Below are 12,910 nucleotides of genomic sequence, written 5' to 3'. Positions count from 1 at the left end.
CTAATGACCCAAAGGAAAGTCATTAGTAAACTATTGAAATATTGCTGTTAAGTCTTAGAATGGCAAAGAATAATGTAGTATTAAGAAAAGAAAAAGGATGACTGATTATGGCCACCCTCATGAAAACTAGCAGAGGGAAGCCAAATAGTTCACCATGGACAAACATCAACATTATTTAAAACTACGAAATTTTGATCTCTACCTTAAATTAGCAAAGAAATTGATAAATGTAAACACTTTCAAATCTGAAAAATATAAAACAAAATTAAGTATTGGTGAATAATATCAAGCAGTTATGTCATAAAATCATGACACAACACTTAAAACCACAACAATCAACCTGAGGTTATATACATCCACTCATGGAGAAAACAATTTTTAAAAATTGTTAGCGAAAGAAAAGAAAACTCTTTTCATGAGCTGATTTCAAATTACTTTAGAAAGAAATGGGCTTCTTGTCTGATATATAAAGAAGGTAAATTAAATAACAATTAAATTAAGTCAAGCTAAATTAAATAAATTAAGTAAAGTTAAATAAATTAAGTGAAATTAAATAAAATATCAACCAGGGTTGGGTCACAAAGGACATATTTTTTTCATGAGTCAGTATAGTGGAAGGGTGGAGTTGGTAAAAGGAAAATATAAGATGTTTCAAAATTTGTTGGAGTTGAAATAAATACTTAAGAAAGAACAAGATAAAAAGCTCCAAGATGGAAAGGTTAAACTGGGTGGAAATATGTGATTCTTCAGGGGTGAGAAATATTGAAAGGTAAATAAAAACAATTACATGGTAATCTACAGAACTCCAGATAGTTAACATTACAGGATCATTCAATGTTAAAAGTGTTTAACTGTTTAAGCCTTACCATATGGCCTCCACCTACTTGATGTTCTTGGGATACAAAGGTAGATAGCGTAAAAATCATTGCTGTCAGATTAAATTTATAGTGTAGTCGTAGAGGCAGACGATCTAATAGTTATAAAACATGATAAGCGCCAGCGTCAGAGGTAGAGTGGGGGGCTGACTGGAGAAGGTTTTACTGGAGATGCAATGCTTGAATTGCATTTTGAATTATTAATAATTATTAATAACATTTCGAATTATTAGTAAGAACTCTCCAGACCAAAGATGGCCAACTTGGAGGAAAGACTCAGAGAACTTACTCAGTTCTAGAGACTACATGGGGAAGACCACAACACACATTCAAGAGAGTGGTACAAGATTTGAAATATAGTGAGAACAGATTGCTGCCCTCCATTCTAAAAAGTTTGACTTCATCCAATAGTGCTGGGGAGCCTCCGACCATATTCAGGTATGAAATGACATGATCAGACATGCGTTTTAGAAAGATCACTTTTGCTATCTGTTTGAAGGATGAAACACAGGCAGAGAAGACTGAGGGCAGGGAGTGAAGGTAGGAGGTCCAAGTGTGAGTGGTTGCAGAACCAAACTAAAGTAACGATAAAAGATTGACAAGCCAGGAACAGATTGTATAGAGCGGTGGTTCTCAACAGGGTGACACTGCCCCTGGTGGACATTTTGTATATCTATGGAGGCATTTTCTGGTTGTCCCAGTGATTGACGTTTAGCACATAGATGCCAGGGATGTTAGATCTCCTATAATTAGAGGGCAGTAATATAGAATGAAAAATTATTCCACTTCCCACATGACATTTAAATATCCCTCTAGACATTCTTGCAGATGAAAAACCAGATTATGATCAGCCTAGAAACATCTTCATTCAAACTGAAAATACTTAGAGTATGGTTTTAATATACACTGAAGTTTCCAGGAATGCAGCTACCGTATTTATTGAAAAGATATATGTATATATATTTTTTGTTTTGTTTAGAACTTTACAAAATTTTATTTCTGACAGCTATGCCACTCATGTTGTTTGAATCACCAGTACAGCCCAACTGTATCAGTTTGCATTTGTAGTTATTGCATCCACAGTGAATCTTACTTCAAAATGTCTAACATAGGGGCACCTGGGGTGGTTCAGTCGGTTAAGCATCTGACTCTTGATTTTGGCTCAGGTCATGATCTGCTCATGAGTTTGAGACCCCCATCTTGGGATTCTCTCTCCTCTCTCTCTGTCTCTCCCCACTTGAAATGTCTCTTACTCTCAAAATAAACAAACACAAATAAATATTTTTTTAAAAAAGATTCAAAATGTCTAATATAAAGGAAAAATATTTTCACTATTTATTTGAATTTTTGTCTACTTTCTCTTAAATACAAACCTGTTTATAAATAGCTGGAAGTGTATTACCACTGCATTAGGTCTTCTAATATAGTTGTGCCCAAATATTTATATTTCATTAATGTTATTTAACACTTAATTATTCTTTTATTTCTCCTTTATATTATAGTTAATATTAAAATATATGTGTGTAGGTAAATTTGATGTACAGAGGAGGTTTTATAAAATATTTGTTTTAAAAAGGAAATATTAGTTTCAAAAGGGTTGAAAACAACCTGTACAAATATTTAAAAGCTAGAATCTATACATTGTGATGACTTATTCAGTATGGAGGTGAGAATACAGGCATTTATAATTCTAAACATTATACAATTATAGATGATTTTTATATTTTAATGATGTCCAGGAGAAATTCTAATAATTCTAGATTGAAAGAGTCAAAATTGACTATAAGAAGTTGAGACATACCTAGAGTAAAGCATAGAATAGTGAACTTTGTGTATAGAAAACTCTGACTTATTTGGTTGAAATTATTTTTTTCCAAAGGAAATTATGATAAACATTTTAATCAGAAATATTACCTAATACTCTTTTTCTGTGTAAAATAATTCAACTTTGAAGGTGACATTGGAGATTTTCCACTTCTCTAGTCCTTTGCTCAAACTGAGTTCTAAACCCAAACTGGAATTCAGCCAAGAAATGGAAGCAGTTGCAATTGTAGCCACCATCCAAATTCAATTAATTTCAATTAAATTTAATACAGTTCAATAAATGTTTATTAATGTGACTTTTTTGTGGTACCCACTTTGTCTTCCAAACAGAGCCACCTCCAAAGCCAGAAATTTTCGTTAAAAAAAATTCTAACCCTGGCACGTTGACAGGCAATCTATTGCATGTACATGGCAGAAGTTCAGCAGACAAATTTGGGCCAAAACTTGGCTACATGGCCCAAGCTTCTCTAATGTATTTTATAAGTCTTACTCACTGAGCTAAGGTTCATAGGTGATAGATAGATAGATAGGTAGATAGATAGATGATAGATAGATGATAGATAGATAGATAGATAAGAATTTCTGACAATCTCATCAACTACCCTCCACAGTATGGGCAATCATTCTAATATTGTCCCATAAATTCCAAGCTTTACCATAAGGAACTAGAGGCTTCTTTAAAAGAAGAAAATAACCAGTAGTTATGAATAAGGTGAATTTATTCATAATTTGCTTCTAGGCACTGTACTGAGAGCTGAGATATGGTAAATAAAACAGACTAGAGCCCTGTTTTCATGAAAACTTATTGTTTCCACTAGTTTATTAAGTCAATTATCTGAGGTGTGAGAAATCTAGTTTCCTTTTTTAGTTGAAGGTATATATTTTGTTATTAAATATAGAAAACACATAGTGCAATATAAACCTGTGTAGTTGCTGCTTGGCTTTATAAATCCTAACACTTGGTTTCTTTTTCAAATTTCTTTTGCATATAATTAAAGTATAACTTAGTAAGTTTTGACTTGTGTATACACCTTTGAAACCATTATTGCAATCAAGAAAATGAACATATTTATCACCCTCAAAAATTTCTTCTTGACCTTTAATATTACCTCCATCTACATGTCACCTCCACACAAACCTATCCCTAGGCAACCACTGATTTCACTTCTGTCACTATAGATGAATTTGAATTTTCTAGAATCTTATATAAGTGGAATCATATAGTACGTGCTCTCTTTTACTGGCTTCTTTCACTCAGCATACTTAATTTGAGATTCTTCCATGTTGTTATGAGTATCAATAATTTATTCTCTTTTTTTTTTTTTTTAACTGAAGAGTATTCCATGGTATGGATATAGGATATTTTGTTTATCCCTTTACCTACAGATGGATATTCAGTCTGTTTTTAGGTGGGGGCTATCACATATAAAGCTCTGATGAACAATCATGTTCAAGTCTTTGTGTGGACATATGCTACCATTTGTCTTGAATAAATAACAAGAGATGGAATCATTAGGTCATATGGTAGACGCATTTTTAACTTTTTCAGGATTGCCAAACTAGTTTCCAAAAATGGTTATACTATTTCATATCACCACCAGCAGTGAAGAAGAGTTCCGGTTGGTCCACATCTTTCCAATACTTAACATGGTTTTAGACTTTTTAATTTTAGATATTCTAAAAAGTGTGTGGTAGTATTTCATTTTACTTTTCTTTGATCAGTGATCTTGAGCACCTTTTTAATGCTCTTATTTGCCACTGGTATTCTTTCATGAAGTGTCTGATTAATTCATTTGCTCATTTTCTACATTGGGCTGTTGTTTTCACATGATTGAATTTTAATTAAGATATATATATATATTAACTATCAAGAAATCATAATAAACTAGAGTTGTGCACCTAGACAAATACTGGTGAAACTCTTGATTTAAGGGAGCAGTAAAAAATTCCTGCACTCATCTAAGCAGAATTGGCATTTGAAAAGAAAGAAAAATCTCACTGATTTCAGATGTTTTTTCTGTTCTATTACTTGCTAGAAGAATTTGGAGCACCAGGAGTATCCTGAGTTTTTAAAAATAATTTAACTTATTTTCTAATATACGTAATTCATTTAAACAGTTGAAAATTTAAAAATAACAAAAAGGTATACAAGGGAAAAGTCTCTTTCCACTCCTCCTGTCCCTCATCTATCCAGCTAACCTTTCCACAGACAACGGACTTTTATCACCCTTTCTTGTGTATCCTTCTAGTCATATCTTATGCATATATATGCAAATTTATTTTCACAGATGATCAAATGCTTTACATTTTTCTGCGCTTAATTGAACTGAACAATAAATTTCAAAGACTATTGCTTATCAATATAATAAAGAACTCTTTTATGGGTAGATGGTATCTATTGCATAGTGTATTAGCTGTCTATTGCTGTGTAATATACAATCTCAAAACTCAGTGGCTTGAAACAACAGTCCTTTGTATGTACAGTGTATGCATCTGCAGGATTCGATAATCTGGGTTGGACTTGGTTGGCAAACTCTGCTAATCTGGGCTTGGTTGTACTTCTAGAAACTGACTGGTGTTTTCTACTTTAGGCTGGGCCTGACTAGGGCACCTTATTTGAAGACAGTTCTAGTACAAACCAATGTGACATAATTTATTTAATAATCCCATATTACTTTTTCAGAATTGCTTTCTCCATTTGGGGTCTTTTGTGTTTCTATAGAAATTTTAGGGTTGTTTGTTTTAGCTCTGTGAAAAATGTTCATGGTAGTTTTGATAGGGATTGCATTAAATTTGTAAAGGTGTAGATTGCTTTGGGTAGTATTGACATTTTAACAATGTTTTTTGAATCCATGAGTATGGAATGCTTTTCCATTTCCTTGTGTCCCCTTTGATTTCTTTCATAAGTGCTCTATCGTTTTCAGAATATAGATCTTTTACCTCTTTAGTTAGGTTTATTCCTAGGTATCTTATTGTTTTTGGTGCAATTACAAATGAAATCAACTCCTTGATTTCTTTTTCTGCTGCTTCATTATTGGTGTATAGAAACGCAACAGATTTCTGCACATTGACTTTATATTCTGCAACTTTGCTAAACTCATGTATTAGCTCTAACAATTTTTTGGTGGAGTCGTTCAGGTTTTCTACATAGAGTATAATGTGGTCTGTAAATAGTGAAAGTTTGACCTCTTCCTTGCCAATTTGGATGCCTTTTGTTTCTTTTTATTGTCTGATTGTTGAAGCTGAGACTTCCAGTGCAATGTTAAATATTCGTGGTGAGAGTAGACATCATTGTCTTTTTCTTGATGGTAAGGGAAAGGCTCTTAGTTTTCATTATTGAGGATGATATTACCTGTGGGTCTTTCGTATACAGCCTTTATGATGTTGAGGTATATTCCATCTATCCGTACTTTGTTGAGGCTTCTTATCAAAAATGCATGCTGTATTTTGTCAAATATTTTTTCTGCATCTATTGGCAAAATCATATGGTTCTTATCCTTTCTTTTATTATTGTGGTGTACCACATTGATTGATCTGTGAATATTGAACCAGCTCTGCCACCCAGGAATAAATCCCACTTGATTATGGTGAATAATTCTTTAAATATACTGTTGAATTTGATTTCCTAGTATCTTGTTGTGACATCATGATTCCAGATTTCAAGCTATGTTACAAAGCTATAGTCATCAGGACAGTATGGTGCTGGCATAAAAACAGACACATAGATCAATGGAACAAGATAGAAAACCCAGAAATGGATGCACAAATATATGGTCAACTAAACTTTGACCAAAGCAGGAAAGAATATCCAATGGAAAAAAGACAGTCTCTTCAAAAATCATTTGTGTGAAACTGGATGACAACATGCAGAAGAATGAAAGTGGACCACGTTCTTACACCATACACAAAAATAAATTCAAATTGGATAAAAGACCTAAAAGCTTCTGCACAGCAAAGTTGAAAAAACTAAACTAGCAAAACTAAAAAGCAGCCTGCAGAATGGAAGAAGATATTTGCAAATGACATATCTGATAAAGGGTTGGCATCCAAAATCTATAAAGAATTTATTAAACTCAACACCCAAAAAACAAATAACCCAGTTAAGAAACAGTAGACATGAATAGACACATTTCCAAAGAAGACATACAAATGGGTAACAGAGACATGAAAAGATGCTCAACATTGTTCATCATCAGTGAAATACAAACCAAAACCACAATGAGATACTACCTCACATCTGTCAAAATATCTAAAATTAACAACACAAGATACAACAGGTGTTGGTGAGGATGTGGAGAAAGGAGAACACTCTTGCACCGTTGGTGGGAATGCAAACTGATGCAGCCACTCTGGAGAACACTATGGAGATTCCTCAAAAAACCTAAAATAGACCCAGCAATTGCACTACTAGATATTTATCCAAAGGATAAAAACAATACAGATTTGAAGGAGTACATGCACCCCAATGATTATAACAGCATTATCAACAATAGTCAAATTATGGAGAGAGCCCCCCAAATGTCCATTGGCTGATGAATGGATAAATACATATATATATATATATATGTAAACCTTTTATCTTGGCATGTAGGCCCCAACCATCTCTGTATGTTCACATGGCCTCTACTTTGTGTACAGGCAGAGAGGAAGCTCTTCTTCTTTTTATAGAACACTAATATCATCAGGAGGGATCCACCCTCATGACCTCATCTAAACTAATTACTTCCCAAATGACTCACCTCCTAATACAATCACATTGAGGAGTAGGCCTTCAACATGTGAATTTGATTGGGGGGGACACAACCCTCCACAACATTTAGTTAATTTAAAACTTAGGTTATTAAATAATGAAAATAATTAATTTTAATTTAAAAGGTAGTATATGCACACCTATTTCTTCTCTTAACTGATTTAAAACACAGTTGTGTAAAATACTATGTATATAATTACATGATTGGGCCAGGACATATGGGAATATAATATATTGCCAACAGTAGTACAAAGAAGGTTGGTGTTAGAAAAGCCTTGCTGGGCTAAGGAAATGAAACTTGATGATAACTTAAATCCATGGAACATATGTAGAGAACCAAAAAGTGTTAACCAATAAAGTTAATATCACAAACTCTGTAAGTATAACTTGTTTTACTTTCTTTTCTCAGCTTTATTAGACATAAAATTATGCAAAATATTAATTATAACAATATGTTGGTGATTACTAACATATGTAGATTTAATATGCATAACTGGTATAGTCTAAAAGGAAGAAAGAGAGAATAGAGTGATATAGAAGTAATATTTCTATATCTCACTTTAATTAGGTTTATATAAATCTAAAGTAGATTCTGATAAAACGTATATAGTAATTTTTAGAGCAATCACTAACAAAATCACTCTTAAAATAATGAACGAGTAATTATAGTAATTAAAGTATAACTCCAAAAATTATTTGCTTAAGGCAGAAGAGAGCAGTAGAGGGAATAGAAACAAAGAAGACATAAGTAAAGTAAGCCATAGAAAGTAAAATTTAAAAATTAAAATAGCAGGCATTGTATAAATTGTATAAATACAACTATATCAATTATTACATTAAATATAAATAGGTTAAATAATCCAACCAAAAGGCAGAGATTGCCAGGCTGGATAAGAAAATATGATCGAACTATATACTGTCTATAGAAGAAACACTTTAGATCCAAAGATACAAACAGATTAAGAGTAAAAGAATGGAAAAAGGGTATATAATGCAAACAGCAACCACAGAAAATCTGGAATGGCTAATATAATATAGTAAAATATAATAAATAAAATAGTATCAGACACAGTAGACTAAAATGAAAATGTTACTAGACATAAAAAGGGGATTTTATAATGATGAAAGAATCAATCTACCAGGACATTATAACAATTATAAACATATATGCACTTAACAGTCATGAAAACCATGAAGCAAAAATAAATTGAAAGGAAAAATAGAAAATCTGACAATAATAATTGGTGAACCTCAAACCCCCTTTCAATAACTAATAGAACATCTAAGCAGAATACCAATAAAATAAACAGAAAACTTCAACAGTATATGCAAAAAAGACATAACATACATATATAGATTATTCTATATAACAACAGCAGAATACATATTTGTCTGAGTGCATGAAATATTCTCCAGGATAAACCACATGCTAAGTTGTAAAACAAGCCTCAATAAACTTAAAAGGTTAGAAATGTAGAAAATATTTCTCTGATCACAATGAAGAGATATTAGAGATTCATAACAAAAATAAATTTGGGATATTCACAAATAATGAGGAAATTAAACACTACACAACTAAATAATCAATAGGTCAATGAAGAAATCAAAAGAGAAATTAGAAATTACTTTAGGATGAATGAAAATAAAGATACAACAAACTAACAGTTAATGAATGCAGTTAAAGCAGTTCTTAGAAATTTATAGTTGTAAAATACCTACATCAAAAAACTATATGTAAGAAAGAAAGATCTCAACCAATAATCTAATATTCCACTTAAGATACTGGAAAAATAAGAATAAGTTAAATCCAAAGCAAGCATAAGGGGAAAATACTCATTAGATTCAAAATTAGTGCAATAGATAAAGGAAAAAATAATAAAGAAAATAAATAAAATCTATAGTTGGTTCTTTAAAAAAAGAAACAAATTGATAAAACTTCAGTTAGACCAGAAAGTAAGACTCAAATTATTAAAATCAAGAATGAGAGCAGACACATTATTACCAATCTTAAAATTTTTTTTAATTATGAAAAAAATACTATGAACAATAGTGTTCCAACATAATTTAAATGAATGGCAAAATTCCTAGAAAGACTCAAGCTACTAAAATGACTAAAAAATGTATAGAAAATCTTGGCGCATCTGGGTTGCTCAGTCAGTTAAGCATATGACTTTTTGTTTTGTCTCAGGTCATGATCTCACAGTTCATGAGTTCAAGCCATACATCAGGCTCTACACTGTCAGTGCAGGGCCTGCTTGGGATTCTCTCTCTCTCTCTGGCCTTCCCCCACTTGTACACTCTCTCTCAAAATAAATAAATAAGCTTAAAAAAAATCTGAATAGACTGTCAACAATTAAGGGGACTTAGGCAATAACAAAAATCTCACAAAGAAAAGCCAAGGACCATGAGGTGACTGGGTGGCTCAGTTGGTTAAGCTTCCAACTTGATCCCAGGTCATGAGCTCATGGCTTGTGAGTTCTAGCCCCACATCGGGCTCTGTGCTGTCAGCTCAGAGCCTGAAGTCTGCTTCAGATTCTGTATTTCTCTCTTGTTCTGCCCCTCCCCCACTCACTTGCTGTCTCTCTCTCAAGAATAAATAAAACATTAAAAAAATTTTAAGTAAAACAAGAGCCAAGGACCAGACAACATTATTGGTCATTTATACTAAACACTTAAAAATAATTACTTCTTCACAAATTTTCCAAAGATAGAAGCAAGGAGAATACTTCTTATTTATTCTGTGATGCCAATATTATTAAATATGAAAACCAGACAAAGCTGTCACAAGAGTAAAATACAGGCTTCATATGAATACAAATGCAAAACTTCTTTAAAAATACTAACAAATCAAATCCAACAATATATAAAAAGTATTATATAATATGAGCAGGTGGAATTTATACCCAGGAATACAAGGTTGACTTAACATTTGAAACTCAGTTAGTGTAATATAGGATTAAAAAAAGAGACCAATATAACTCATGCAGTTACCAAAATGCAACACTTCTTCATGATAAAAACACACTATCCAATGTGGGGAGGAGGGCATTTGTTGGCATGAGCAGTGGGTATTGTATACAAGCAGTGAATCATGGGAATCTACCCCCAAAATCAAGAGCACACTGTATACACTGTATGTTAACCAACTTGACAATAAATTATATTTTTAAAAAAACAAACAAACACTATCCACTAGGAATATAAGAAAATTTCCTCAAACACATGAAGGGCATCTACAAAAAACCCTGCAGCTAACATCATGTTTAATGATTAAAGACTGAATGTTTTCCCTCTAAAGATAGTAATAACACAAGGATGTCTGCTCTTAACACTTATATTTAATATTACACTGGAGGTTTCAGCTGAGGTAATCAGGCAAGAAAATGAAAAATCATCCAGAAAGGTAAGAAAGAGGTAAAACTTTCTATTCTATGATGACATGATCTTTTTCATGTAGATGATCCTACAAAAGCCACCAAAAAAAACCCTATTAGTACTAATAAAATGTAAAGCTGCAGGATAGAAGAATAATTTTTTATATCTTAGCAAATGAAGTATCTGAAAAATGAAACTAAGAAAACAGTTTGACTTAAAAAGCATGCAAATGAATAAAATACTTAGAAATAAATGTATTTATTTATTTATTTTACAAATAGTTTATTGTCAAGTTGGTTTCCATATAATACCCAGTGCTCATCCCCACAAGTGCCCTCCTCCATAGAAATAAATTTAATAAAAGAAATAAATGTAACGAATTTGAGATATGCTGAAAACCACAAGGCAACATCAAAGATGGCAGAATAGGAGTTCTCTACCATCATTCCTCCACAGAACATCAATTTTGGCAATCAGCCTTGGACAAGAGTACTTTTCTGGGCATCTGTAGAGAAATTCTAGCACATAACTGGGGCAAAGACATCCAAGAGTAGATGTATAAAAGAGAGAAAAAGGAACGTTTTCACTTTGTCTACATCAACCCACTCCCAAAGTGACACGACTCCATGCCAGGACAGATCCAGTGGGCCCATGATTTCTCCCATGGGGGAAGCGAGAGCATTTTAGTGAGTGCTCACCTTCCCTAGCTATGCAGGATGTTGCTCAAGAGGCACACTTTTTTCCTCATCTCATTTAAATTACTGAAGTGACCAGCAAGACTGAGGGTTGAAAGAGGCTGGCAACATAGCATTCAGGGCTCCAAACTCATTAAAGGGATATTACTAACCACTTCTTCCTATTAACTTACTTGCAAACTGACCACAAGCCACTGAGGACATCTTGCTTGTGGACTCCCACAACTGGCCCATAGATAATCCATATCTCTTTATCCCCCTAACCCCCCAGGGCCAGCTCCTGGCACATACTTCCTCAGACCGAAAAAGAGAGTCTTTGTAAACAGCTAAGTGCAGAAAGCCTGCCTGATTCTATGAGACTGGGAGAATGTGCACACACTTGAGCATTTCAGGGCATCACTCTAGGGAGAACAAATAGGAGACTCTCAGCACCTAATACATTTTTGCAGGATCAAGAGAGGGCAGAGAATCTTAAGAATTCCCCCAAGAGGGAATGATAATGCTGCTACAAACATTGGAGTGCATGTAATCCTCCAAATCTCTATTTTTATATGTTTGGGTAAATACCTAGTAGTGTGTGGAGTGGCACACCCATAGAAAAACATCTGAGAACCTTCAGAATCCCCTGCTGGACTGTGACCACTATAGGGATCTACCTACAAACAGTAAGATAAAAATCACTAAAAAAACCAAAAAACAAAAAAGACAAAAAACAAGCAGAGATTCTGGAGCTGAAGAATACAATGAGTGAAATGAAAATGCAATGATAAAGCATTAACAACAGGCTTGATTAAACAGCTGAAAGAATCTGTGAAACCAAAGACAAGTCATTTAAAATTATCCAGTCTGATGAGGAAAAAAAAGAAAAAAAAAAGTGGAGAACAACTACATGAATTATGGAACTCCATGAGAAGAATGGAGACTCCATTCATAATCCAGGAGTCCCAGAATAAGAGTAAGAAAAGGGGGCAAAAAGCTCATTTAAAGAAATTATGGCTATAACACTTCCCAAATATGAGGAGAGATAAGACATCCAGGTACTTGAAACACATACAGATAAAACCCCATACAGATAAAACCCAAAAAGGAGTTCACTAAGACATATTCTAATAAAACTGTCAAAAATCAAAGACAAAGAGAATTTTGAAAGCAACAAGAGAAAAGAAATTCCTCTCATTCAAGGAAAAACCCATCAGACCACCATAGGATTTCTCAGCAGAAACCTTGCAGGCCAATGGTGAGTAGGATGATTTGTGCAAAGTGCCAACATGAATACTTTGAGTATTTTGCAAAGTTGTCCTTCAGAAATGAAAGAGAATTAAAGACTTTCCCAGACAAGCTAAAGCTGAGAGAGTTCCTTACTACTAGCTCTGCCTTGCAAAAAATGCTAA

Source organism: Hyaena hyaena, unplaced genomic scaffold (genome assembly GCF_003009895.1).
Source record: "Hyaena hyaena isolate Hyena2069 unplaced genomic scaffold, ASM300989v1 scaffold_344, whole genome shotgun sequence".
Classification (NCBI taxonomy): Eukaryota; Metazoa; Chordata; class Mammalia; order Carnivora; family Hyaenidae; genus Hyaena; species Hyaena hyaena.
Note: the sequence above shows the minus strand (reverse complement) of the source record.